Here is a 13,941-nt window from a genome sequence, read left to right as displayed (position 1 = left end):
GGCGGCGAAGGCCGGATTTGACTTTGGTTCAAACTCGCGCCTGCGCTTTCTCAGGGGCATCGTCTCCAAGCCGCGGTACCGCATTTCTTACGATCCATGCTTTTTCTGTAAGGGGGGCGTGTCTGAGGTGGAACATCTCTTCTCCGGCGCTGGGCCAACGGAGAGGGCCTAGCGGCGTCGTAGAACCATACTGCTTTTTTGGCACTGCTGATATTCGATTGTGATGTGTGAGTAATGCCCTCTGGGTAAGGGTCAAGGCATGGCCTCGCAGCCCCGTGTGAGGGTGCATTTAGCTCTAAATTATTTTTCGGTGCGATGACAATATATTCAGTGGGACTAATGACAATAGTCAAAATTTATCTCAATTTATTGTTTCCTAAGATGCTTGTTAGGGAGAGGATTGAGAACCCCCCCCCCCACCCCACTTCAAAAAGATCAAAGGCCTGGTTTTTTGGTGACTCGGAGGTTTTTATTTTGGTTTTATTTGTGTTGTAGAGAAATCGCACTATCAACCGGGATAAAGGTGAAAGAATGGCGGTGTGGGATGGGAACACCCTAAACTTATACACTTGTCTTCCTACACCTACCACTCAAGAATGGAGGTTCTTCGCCATCAATTACATACCCTCATTGTGCCCATAGGAGAACACCCCCCCCCCCCCCCCCGCACACACACACTTCAAAAAGATCAAAGGCGTGGTTTTTTGGTGACTCAAAGGTTTTGTTTCAGTTTTATTTGTGTTGTAGAGAAATCGCACTATCAACAGGGGTAAAGATGGAAGAATGACGGTGTCGGAACACCCTAAACTTATACACTTGTCTTCCTACACCTACCACTCAAGAATGGAGGTTCTTCGCCATCAATTACATACCCTCATTGTGCCCATAGGAGAACCCCCCCCCCCCCCCCCCCCGCACACACACACTTCAAAAAGATCAAAGGCGTGTTTTTTTGGTGACTCAAAGGTTTTGTTTCAGTTTTATTTGTGTTGTAGAGAAATCGCACTATCAACAGGGGTAAAGATGGAAGAATGACGGTGTCGGAACACCCTAAACTTATACACTTGTCTTCCTCCACCTACCACTCGAAAAGGGAGCTTCTTTGCCATCAATTCCATACCCTCAATATGCCCATAGGAGATGCGCAGAGTATATGGACACCCCGTGCGCTTACCTAACACGGGCAGTCGGGCTAGCTACTTGCTCTCTAGACATCTGTGCCCACGGGGTACTGCATATGCCTCTAGACACCCCGTGCGCACAAGTGGTATTTTCATCTCTAGACACCCCATGCGCACAGGTCCAACTTAGCCCTTGCGCATGTTGTCCATGTTTGAAAACAACTGCTTGAGGATGAACACTATAAAAAGCCCCCTTCTCCTACCTCCAACCCTAATCCTTTTGCCTTGTTGATACTTGATGATGACCTCGGTAGCCATCATCATCCTTCACTTGTAACCCCCTCGCACGAGGTACTTCCACATCAATTTAAAAGAAAGCAGGAGTAGGGTATTACCTCGACCATGAGTGGCGGAACCTGGTTAAAAAACCCATGCAAACTTCCCTTTGGTACAGGCTACACTTTCCCCTGTTGGTATATAAAGGTGTGCCCAAACAATTGCTACAGTGAGATAAACAATCATATATATTGAATGCAAGGTCAAGTGACCAAAGTAAACCATGAGTAAAATGGTAGGGTTAGGGATAACCAAAGACTTCTGAGACAAGGATGCATCTCAATGTTTACTTCTTTGGAGGGAAGCTAGTCAACGCTAGAGGATGAGTGTTAGAGGATGAGTGTTACAACGGAGGCTCACCCTATTCTCCTAAAGATATCACCATGGAGGTGATTCTCAACCACTAGTGGCAGACATTGAGGCATCCACCAAACCTTCACAAGCTTTTTGGGGGTAAGACACACCTTGATTCCTCACGACAAACCCATACCTCGAAGAGTGACACAAACAAAAGGGAAACATGATACGTCTCCATCGTATCTACTTTTCAAACTCTTTTGCCCTTGTTTTGGACTCTAATTTGCATGATTTGAGTGGAACTAACCCGGACTAACGTTGTTTTGAGCAGAATTGTCATGGTGTTATTTTTGTGCGGAAATAAAAGTTTTCGGAATGACCTGAAACTTCACGGAGAATACTTTTGGAATAAATAAAAAAATATTGGCGAAAGAATCAACCAAAGGGGACCCACACCCTGGCCACAAGGGTGGGGGCGCGCCCCCTATCTTGTGGGTCCCACGTACCTCCATCAACCTCAACGCCAACTACATATATTCACGTTCGGGGAGAAAACAAATCAGAGAGAAGGATTCATCGCGTTTTGCGATATGGAGCCGCCGCCACCTCCTGTTCTTCCTCGGGAGGGCATATCTGGAGTCCGTTTTGGGCTCCGGAGAGGGGAATCGTCACCATCGTCATCATCAACCATCCTCCATCACAAACTTCATGATGCTCACCGCCGTGCGTGAGTAATTCCATCGTAGGCTTGCTGGACGGTGATGGGTTGGATGAGATTTACCATGTAATCGAGTTAGTTTTGTTAGGGTTTGATCCCTAGTATCCACTATGTTCTAAGATTGATGTTGCTATGAATTTGCTATGCCTAATGCTTGTCACTAGGGCCCGAGTGCCATGATTTTAGATATGAACCTATTATGTTTTCATAAATATATTTGTGTTCTTGATCCTATCTTACAAGTTATAGTCACCTACTACATGTTATGATCCAGCAACCCCGGAGTGACAATAGTCGGGACACTTTCCGATGATGACCGTAGTTTGAGGAGTTCATGTATTCACTAAGTGCTAATGCTTTGGTCCGGATTAAAAGGAGGCCTTAATATCCCTCAGTTTCCATTAGGACCCCGCTGTTGTTGGGGAACGTAGTAATTCAAAAAAAAATCCTACGATCACGCAAGATCTATCTAGGAAGCATAGCAACGAGATGGGAGAGTGTGTCATGTACCCTCGTAGACCGAAAGCGAAAGCGTTTAGTAACGTGGTTGATGTAGTCGAACGCCTTCACGATCCAACCGATCCAAGTACCGAACGTACGGCACCTCCGTGTTCAGCACACGTTCAGCACGATGACGTCCCTCGAGCTCTTGATACAGCTGAGGACGAGGGAGAGTTTCGTCAGCACGACGGCGTGGCGATGATGATGATGAAGTTACCGGCGCCGGGCTTCGCCTAAGCACTACGACGATATGACTGAGGTGTTAAACTGTGGGGCACCGCACACGGCTAATAGATTGTCTGTTGTGCTTTGGGGTGCCCCCTGGCCACGTATATAAAGGAGGGAGGGAGAGAGGCCAGCGGCCAGGAGGGGCGCGCCAAGGAGGGTACTTGGACTCCTAGTCCAAGTAGGATTTGCCCCCTCTTTCCTTTCTTCCACCGGAGGGAAAGGAAGGAGGGGAGAAGGAGAAGGAAGGTGGGGGCTGCGCCCTGATACGTCTCCGTCGTATCTACTTTTCCATACACCTTTGCCCTTGTTTTGGACTCTAACTTGTATGATTTGAATGGAACTAACCCGGACTGACGCTGTTTTCAGCAGAATTGCCATGATGTTGTTTTATGTGCAGAAAACAAAAGTTCTCGGAATGACCTGAAACTCCACGGGATGTCTTATAAAAAATAATAAAAAATCCTCGCCAAAGATGAAGACCAGGGGCCCCACACCCTGTCCACGAGGGTGGGGGCGCCCCCCCTAGGGCGCGCCCCCTACCTCGTGGGCCCCCTGGACCTCCTCCGACGCCAACTCCAACTCTATATATTTGCTTTCGGAGAGAAAAAAATCGAGGAGAAGAAATCATCGCGTTTTACGATACGGAGCCGCCGCCAAGCCCTAAAACCTCTCGGGAGGGCTGATCTGGAGTCCGTTCGGGGCTCCGGAGAGGGGAGTTCGTCGCCGTCGTCATCATCAACCATCCTCCATCACCAATTTCATGATGCTCACCGCCATGCGTGAGTAATTCCATCGTAGGCTTGCTGGACGGTGATGGGTTGGATGAGATTTATCATGTAATCGAGTTAGTTTTGTTAGGGTTTGATCCCTAGTATCCACTATGTTCTGAGATTGATGTTGCTATGACTTTGCTATGCTTAATGCTTGTCACTAGGGCCCGAGTGCCATGATTTCAGATTTGAACCTATTATGTTTTCATGAATATATGTGAGTTCTTGATCCTATCTTGCAAGTCTATAGTCACCTACTATGTGTTATGACCCGGCAACCCCGAAGTGACAATAATCGGGACCACTCCCGGTGATGACCATAGTTTGAGGAGTTCATGTATTCACTATGTGTTAATGCTTTGTTCCGGTTCTCTATTAAAAGGAGGCCTTAATATCCCTTAGTTTCCATTAGGACCCCGCTACCATGGGAGGGTAGGACAAAAGATGTCATGCAAGTTCTTTTCCCTAAGCACGTATTACTATATACGGAATACATGCCTACATTACATTGATGAATTGGAGCTAGTTCTGTGTCACCCTAGGTTATGACTGTTACATGATGAACCGCATCCGGCATAATTATCCATCAGTGATCTGGTGTCTACGAGTGTTCCATATACTGGTTCTCTCTTATTTACTTTCCCGCTGCTACTGTTACAATCACTACAAAATACCAAAAATATTTACTATTGCTTGCATTACTCTTTTGTTACCGTTACCACCACTATCATATTATTGTGCTACTAAACACTTTGCTGCAGATACTAAGTTTCCAGATGTGGTTGAATTGACAACTCAGCTGCTAATACTTGAGAATATTCTTTGGCTCCCCTTGTGATCGAATCAATAAATTTGGGTTGAATACTCTACCCTCGAAAACTGTTGCGATCCCCTATACTTGTGGGTTATCAAGACCTTTTTCTAGCGCCGTTTCCGGGGAGCATAGCTCTATTCTTTGAGTCACTTGGGATTTATATCTGCTGGACACTATGAAGAACTTGAAAGACGCTAAGAGAACAATTTATCCCTCAACTACGAGGGGAGGTAAGGAACTGCCATCTAGCTCTGCACTTGATTCACCTTCTGTTATGAGTAAGCTTGCGACACCTAAACCTGCTTCTGCTATTCATTGTGATATGTCGCATGTTATTGATGATGCCACTTCTGCTATGCATGATACTTATGATGAAACTACTTCTATGCCTGATACTACTGTGCCCCTTAGTGAATTTCTTGATGAACAAATTGCTAGGGCTAGAGAGAAAGAAATTATTGAATCTGAATATAATGATGAGAGTGATGATGAAGATATGCCTGTTATTCCTGAGGGTTATGTTTTTGATATGGAATCTTCTGCCGCTATTCTAGCTTGCAAAGATAGATATGAGCTTAAGAGGTTATTAGCTAAATGGAACAAAGAATTGTTGGGGAACGTTGCAGAAAACAAAAATTTTCCTACGGTTTCACCAAGATCCATCTAGGAGTTCATCTAGCAACGAGTGATCGCATTGCATCTACATACCTTTGTAGATCACACGCGGAAGCGTTCAAAGAACGGGGATGAGGAAGGCGTACTCGACGTGATCCAAATCACCGGAGATCCTAGCGCCGAACGGACGGCACCTCCGCGTTCAACACACGTACGGTCAGCGTAACGTCTCCTCCTTCTTGATCCAGCAAGGGGGGAGGAGAGGTTGAGGAAGATGGCTCCAGCAGCAGCACGACGGCGTGGTGGTGGAGCTGCAGTACTCCGCCAGGGCTTCGCCAAGCTCTATGGAGGAGGAGGAGGTGTTGGAGAGGGAGAGGGAGGCACCAAAGGCGTGGGGTGTGAGGCCCTTCCTCCCCCCACTATATATAGGGGGCCTAGGGGGGCGGCGGCCCTAGGAGATGCAATCTCCTAGGGGGGGCGGCGGCCAAGGGGTGGGGGGCTTGCCCCCCAAGCAAGGGGGGCGCCCCCTTTAGGGTTTCCCCCACCCTAGGCGCATGGGCCCTAGGGGAAGTGGCGCCCCAGCCCACTTTGGGCTGGATCCCTTCCCCTCTTCAGCCCATGGGGCCCTCCGGGATAGGTGGCCCCACCCGGTGGACCCCCGGGACCCTTCCGGTGGTCCCGATACAATAACAATGACCCCGAAACTTGTCCCGATGGCCGAAATAGCACTTCCTATATATAATTCTTTGCCTCCGGACCATTCCGGAACTCCTCGTGACGTCCGGGATCTCATCCGGGACTCCGAACAACATTCGGTAATCACATACAAGTCTTCTTAACAACCCTAGCGTCACCGAACCTTAAGTGTGTAGACCCTACGGGTTCGGGAGACATGTAGACATGACCGAGAAGGCTCTCCGGTCAATAACCAACAGCGGGATCTGGATACCCATGTTGGCTCCCACATGCTCCTTGATGATCTCATCGGATGAACCACGATGTCGAGGATTCAAGAAACCCCGTATTCAATTCCCTTTGTCAATCGGTACGTTACTTGCCCGAGATTCGATCGTCGGTATCCCAATACCTCGTTCAATCTCGTTACCGGCAAGTCACTTTACTCGTACCGTAATGCATGATCCCGTGACCAGACACTTGGTCACTTTGAGCTCATTGTGATGATGCATTACCGAGTGGGCCCAGAGATACCTCTCCGTCATACGGAGTGACAAATCCCAGTCTTGATCCGTGTCAACCCAACAGACACTTTCGGAGATACCCGTAGTATACCTTTATAGTCACCCAGTTACGTTGTGACGTTTGGTACACCCAAAGCACTCCTACGGTATCTGGGAGTTACACGATCTCATGGTCTAAGGAAAAGATACTTGACATTGGAAAACTCTAGCAAACGAACTATACGATCTTGTGCTATGTTTAGGATTGGGTCTTGTCCATCACATCATTCTCCTAATGATGTGATCTCGTTATCGATGACATCCAATGTCCATAGTCAGGAAACCATGACTATCTGTTGATCAACGAGCTAGTCAACTAGAGGCTTACTAGGGACATGTTGGTGTCTATGTATTCACACATGTATTATGATTTCCGGATAACACAATTATAGCATGAGTAAAAGACAATTATCATGAACAAGGAAATATAATAATAATCCTTTTATTATTGCCTCTAGGGCATATTTCCAACAGTCTCCCACTTGCACTAGAGTCAATAATCTAGTTACATTGTGATGAATCGAACACCCATGGAATTCTGGTGTTGATCATGTTTTGCTCTAGGGAGAGGTTTAGTCAACGGATCTACGACATTCAGATCTGTATGTACTTTACAAATTTCTATGTCTCCATCTTGAACATTTTCACGGATGGAGTTGAAGCGACGCTTGATGTGCCTAGTCTTCTTGTGAAACCTGGGCTCCTTGGCAAGTGCAATAGCTCCAGTGTTGTCACTGAAGAGTTTGATCGGCCCCGACGCATTGGGTATGACTCCTAGGTCGGTGATGAACTCCTTCACCCAAATTGCTTCATGCGCTACCTCCGAGGCTGCCATGTACTCCGCTTCACATGTAGATCCCGCCACGACGCTCTACTTGCAACTGCACCAGCTTACTGCCCCACCATTCAAAATATACACATATCCGGTTTGTGACTTAGAGTCATCCAGATCTGTGTCGAAGCTAGCGTCGACGTAACCTTTTACGACGAGCTCTTCGTCACCTCCATAAACGAGAAACATTTCCTTAGTCCTTTTCAGGTACTTCAGGATATTCTTGACCGCTGTCCAGTGTTCCTTGCCGGGATTACTTTGGTACCTTCCTACCAAACTTACGGCAAGGTTTACATCAGGTCTGGTACACAGCATGGCATACATAATAGAACCTATGGCTGAGGCATAGGGGATGACACTCATCTCTTCTATATCTTCTGCCGTGGTCGGACATTGAGCTGAGCTCAATTTCACACCTTGCAACACAGGCAAGAACCCCTTCTTAGACTGATCCATATTGAACTTCTTCAATATCTTATCAAGGTATGTGCTTTGTGAAAGACCTATGAGGCGTCTTGATCTATCTCTATAGATCTTGATGCCTAATATATAAGCAGCTTCTCCAAGGTCCTTCATTGAAAAACTCTTATTCAAGTAGGCCTTAATGCTGTCCAAAAGCTCTATATCATTTCCCATCAAAAGTATGTCATCTACATATAATATGAGAAATGCTACAGAGCTCCCACTCACTTTCTTGTAAACGCAGGCTTCTCCATAAGTCTGCATAAACCCAAACGCTTTGATCATCTCATCAAAGCGAATGTTCCAACTCCAAGATGCTTGCACCAGCCCATAAATCGAGCGTTGGAGCTTGCACACCTTGTCAGCATTCTTAGGATCGACAAAACCTTCGGCTGCATCATATACAATTCTTCCTTAAGGAAGCCATTAAGGAATGCCGTTTTGACATCCATTTGCCATATTTCATAATCATAGAATGCAGCAATTGCTAACATGATTCGGATGGACTTCAGCTTCGCTACCGATGAGAAAGTCTCATCGTAGTCAACCCCTTGAACTTGTCGATAACCCTTAGCGACAAGCCGAGCTTTATAGATGGTCACATTTCCATCCGCGTCTGTCTTCTTCTTAAAGATCCATTTATTTTCTATGGCTCGCCGCTCTACGGGCAAGTCAGTCAAAGTCCATACTTTGTTTTCATACATGGATCCTATCTCGGATTTCATGGCTTCCAGCCATTTGTCGGAATCCGGGCCCGCCATCACTTCTTCATAGTTCGAAGGTTCACCGTTGTCTAACAACATGATTTCCAAGACAGGGTTGCCGTACCATTCTGGTGCGGAACGTGTCCTTGTGGACCTTCAAATTTTAGTAACAACTTGATCTGAAGTTTCATGACCATCATCATTAACTTCCTCTCTAGTCGGTGCAGGCACCTCAGGAACATTTTCTTGAGTTGCGCCATTTTCCGGTTCAAGAGGTAATACTTCATCAAGTTCTACTTTCCTCCCACTTACTTCTTTCGAGAGAAACTCCTTCTCTAGAAAGGATCCATTCTTGGCAACAAAGATCTTGCCTTCGGATCTGAGGTAGAAGGTATACCCAATAGTTTCTTTAGGGTATCCTATGAAGACGCATTTTTCTGACTTGGGTTCGAGCTTTTCAGGTTGAAGTTTCTTGACATAAGCATCGCATCCCCAAACTTTTAGAAACGACAGCTTAGGTTTCTTCCCAAACCATAATTCATACGGTGTCGTCTCAACGGATTTCGACGAAGCCCTATTTAAAGTGAATGCGGCAGTCTCTAAAGCATAGCCCCAAAAAGATAGCGGTAAATCGGTAAGAGACATCATAGATCGCACCATATCTAATAGAGTGCGATTACGACGTTCGGACACACCATTACGTTGAGGTGTTCCAGGCGGCGTTAGTTGTGAAACTATTCCACATTTTCTTAAGTGTGTGCCAAACTCGTGACTCAAGTATTCTCCTCCACGATCTGATCGCAGGAACTTGATTTTCCTGTCACGTTGATTCTCAACCTCACTCTGAAATTCCTTGAACTTTTCAAAGGTCTCAGACTTGTGTTTCATTAAGTAGACATACCCATATCTACTCAAGTCATCAGTGAGGGTGAGAACATAACGATAGCCACCGCGAGCCTCAACACTCATTGGACCGCACACATCAGTATGTATGATTTCCAATAAGTTGGTTGCTCGCTCCATTGTTCCTGAGAACGGAGTCTTGGTCATTTTACCCATGAGGCATGGTTCGCATGTGTCAAATGATTCGTAATCAAGAGACTCTAAAAGTCCATCTGCATGGAGCTTCTTCATGCGTTTGACACCTATGTGACCAAGGCGGCAGTGCCACAAGTATGTGGGACTATCATTATCAACCTTACATCTTTTGGTACTCACACTATGAATATGTGTAGCATTACGCTCGAGATTCATTAAGAATAAACCATTCACCATCGGAGCATGACCATAAAACATATCTCTCATATAAATAGAACAACCATTATTCTCGGATTTAAATGAGTAGCCATCTCAAATTAAACGAGATCCTGATACAATGTTCATGCTCAAAGCTGGCACTAAATAACAATTATTAAGGTTTAAAACTAATCTCGAAGGTAAATGTAGAGGTAGCGTGCCGACGGCGATCACATTGACCTTGGAACCATTCCCGACGCGCATCGTCACCTCGTCCTTCGCCAGTCTCCGCTTATTCCGCAGCTCCTGTTTTGAGTTACAAATGTGAGCAACCGCACCGGTATCAAATACCCAGGAGCTACTATGAGTACTGGTAAGGTACACATCAATTACATGTATATCACATATACCTTTCGTGATGCTGGCCTTCTTGTCCGCTAAGTATTTGGGGCAGTTCCGCTTCCAGTGACCACTTCCCTTGCAATAAAAGCACTCAGTCTCGGGCTTGGGTCCATTCTTTGGCTTCTTCCCGGCAGCTTGCTTGCCGGGCACGGCAACTCCCTTGCCGTCCTTCTTGAAGGCTTTCTTACCCTTGCCCTTCTTGAACTTAGTGGTTTTATTCACCATCAACACTTGATGTTCCTTTTTGACTTCTACCTCTGCTGATTTCAGCATTGCAAATACTTCAGGAATGGTCTTTTCCATCCCCTGCATATTGAAGTTCATCACAAAGCTCTTGTAGCTCGGTGGAAGCGACTGGAGGATTCTGTCAATGACCGCGTCATCCGGGAGATTAACTCCCAGCTGAGTCAAGCGGTTATGTAACCCACACATAGTGAGTATGTGCTCACTGGCAGAACTATTTTCCTCCATCTTATAGCTGAAGAATTTGTCGGAGACTTGATATCTCTCGACCCGGGCATGAGCTTGGAAAACCATTTTCAGCTCTTCGAACATTTCATATGCTCTGTGTCTCTCAAAACGCTTTTGGAGCCCCGGCTCTAAGCTGTAAAGCATGCCGCACTGAACGAGGGAGTAGTCATCGGTACGTGCCTGCCAAGCGTTCATAACGTCTTGTTCTACAGGGAGAACAGGTGCGTCACCTAGCGGTGCTTGTAGGACATAATCTTTCTTGGCAGCTATGAGGATGATCCTCAGGTTCCGGACCCAGTCCGTATAGTTGCTGCCATCGTCTTTCAGCTTGGTTTTCTCTAGGAACGCGTTGAAGTTGAGGACAACGTTGGCCATTTGATCTACAAGACATGTTGTAAAGATTTTAGACTAAGTTCATGATAATTAAGTTCATCTAAATCATATTATTCAATGAACTCCCACTTAGATAGACATCCCTCCAGTCATCTAAGTATAACATGATCCGAGTTAACTAGGCCGTGTTCGATCATCACGTGAGACGGACTAGTCAACAACGGTGAACATCTTCATGTTGATCGTATCTTCTATACGACTCATGCTCGACCTTTCGGTCTTCTGTGTTCTGAGGCCATGTCTGTACATGCTAGGCTCGTCAAGTCAACCTAAGTGTTTGCATGTGTAAATCTGTCTTACACCCGTTGTATGTGAACGTTGGAATCTAACACCCGATCATCACGTGGTGCTTCGAAACAACGAACTGTCGCAACGGTGCACAGTTAGGGGGAACACTTTCTTGAAATTATTATGAGGGATCATCTTATTTACTACCGTCGTTCTAAGTAAACAAGATGCAAAAACATGATAAACATCACATGCAATCAAATAATAGTGACATGATATGGCCAATATCACATAGCTCCTTTGATCTCCATCTTGGGGCTCCATGATCATCTTGTCACCGGCTTGACACCATGATCTCCATCATCATGATCTCCATCATCGGGTCTCCATGAAGTTGCTCGCCAACTATTACTTCTACTACTACGGCTAACACGTTTAGCAATAAAGTAAAGTAATTTACATGGTGTTTCTCAATGACACGCAGGTCATACAAAAAATAAAGACAACTCCTATGGCTCCTGCCGGTTGTCATACTCATAGACATGCAAGTCGTGATTCCTATTACAATAGCATGAACATCTCATACATCACATATATGTCATTTATCATTCATCACAACTTTGGCCATATCACATCACAAAACACTTGCTGCAAAAACAAGTTAGACGTCCTCTAATTGTTGTTGCAAGTTTTACGTGGCTGCAATAGGGTTCTAGCAAGAACGTTTTCTTACCTACGTGGAAGCCACAACGTGATTTGTCAACTTCTATTTACCCTTCATAAGGACCCTTTTTATCGAATCCGCTCCAACTAAAGTGGGAGAGACAGACACCCGCCAGCCACCTTATGCAACTAGTGCATGTTAGTCAGTGGAACCGGTCTCACGTAAGCGTACGTGTAAGGTTGGTCCGGGCCGCTTCATCCCACAATACCGTTGAAGCAAAATAAGACTAGTAGCGGCAAGAAAGTTGACAACATCTACGCCCACAACGTTGTGTTCTACTCGTGCAAGAAGAACTACGCATAGACCTAGCTCATGATGCCACTGTTGGGGAACGTTGCAGAAAACAAAAATTTTCCTACGGTTTCACCAAGATCCATCTAGGAGTTCATCTAGCAACGAGTGATCGGATTACATCTACATACCTTTGTAGATCACGCGCGGAAGCGTTCAAAGAACGGGGATGAGGAAGGCGTACTCGACGTGATCCAAATCACCGGAGATCCTAGCGCCGAACGGACGGCACCTCCGCGTTCAACACACGTACGGTCAGCGTAACGTCTCCTCCTTCTTGATCCAGCAAGGGGGAAGGAGAGGTTGAGGAAGATGGCTCCAGCAGCAGCACGACGGCGTGGTGGTGGTGGAGCTGCAGCACTCCGGCAGGGCTTCGCCAAGCTCTATGGAGGAGGAGGAGGTGTTGGAGAGGGAGAGGGAGGCACCAAAGGCGTGGGGTGTGAGGCCCTTCCTCCCCCCACTATATATAGGGGGCCTAGGGGGGGCGCCGGCCCTAGGAGATGCAATCTCCTAGGGGGGGGGCGGCGGCCAAGGGGTGGGGGGCTTGCCCCCCAAGCAAGGGGGGCGCCCCCTTTAGGGTTTCCCCCACCCTAGGCGCATGGGCCCTAGGGGAAGTGGCGCCCCAGCCCACTTTGGGCTGGATCCCTTCCCCTCTTCAGCCCATGGGGCCCTCCGGGATAGGTGGCCCCACCCGGTGGACCCCCGGGACCCTTCCGGTGGTCCCGGTACAATACCAGTGACCCCGAAACTTGTCCCGATGGCCGAAATAGCACTTCCTATATATAATTCTTTACCTCCGGACCATTCTGGAACTCCTCGTGACGTCCGGGATCTCATCCGGGACTCCTAACAACATTAGGTAATCACATACAAGTCTTCTTAACAACCCTAGCCGAACCTTAAGTGTGTAGACCCTACGGGTTCGGGAGACATGTAGACATGACCGAGAAGGCTCTCCGGTCAATAACCAACATCGGGATCTGGATACCCATGTTGGCTCCCACATGCTCCTCGATGATCTCATCGGATGAACCACGATGTCGAGGATTCAAGAAACCCCGTATTCAATTCCCTTTGTCAATCAGTACGTTACTTGCCCGAGATTTGATCGTCGGTATCCCAATACCTCGTTCAATCTCGTTACCGGCAAGTCACTTTACTCGTACCGTAATGCATGATCCCGTGACCAGACACTTGGTCACTTTGAGCTCATTGTGATGATGCATTACCGAGTGGACCCAGAGATACCTCTCCGTCATACGGAGTGACAAATCCCAGTCTTGATCCGTGTCAACCCAACAGACACTTTCGGAGATACCCGTAGTATACCTTTATAGTCACCCAGTTACGTTGTGACGTTTGGTACACCCAAAGCACTCCTACGGTATCCGGGAGTTACACGATCTCATGGTCTAAGGAAAAGATACTTGACATTGGAAAACTCTAGCAAACGAACTATACGATCTTGTGCTATGTTTAGGATTGGGTCTTGTCCATCACATCATTCTCCTAATGATGTGATCTCGTTATTAATGACATCCAATGTCCATAGTCAGGAAA

The sequence above is a fragment of the Triticum urartu genome, chromosome 5A, assembly GCF_056163025.1.
Source record: "Triticum urartu cultivar PI428250 chromosome 5A, HENAU_Tu73, whole genome shotgun sequence".
Taxonomy (NCBI): domain Eukaryota; kingdom Viridiplantae; phylum Streptophyta; class Magnoliopsida; order Poales; family Poaceae; genus Triticum; species Triticum urartu.
The sequence above is the reverse complement of the archived record's forward strand: the minus strand, read 5'-3'. Positions refer to the sequence as shown.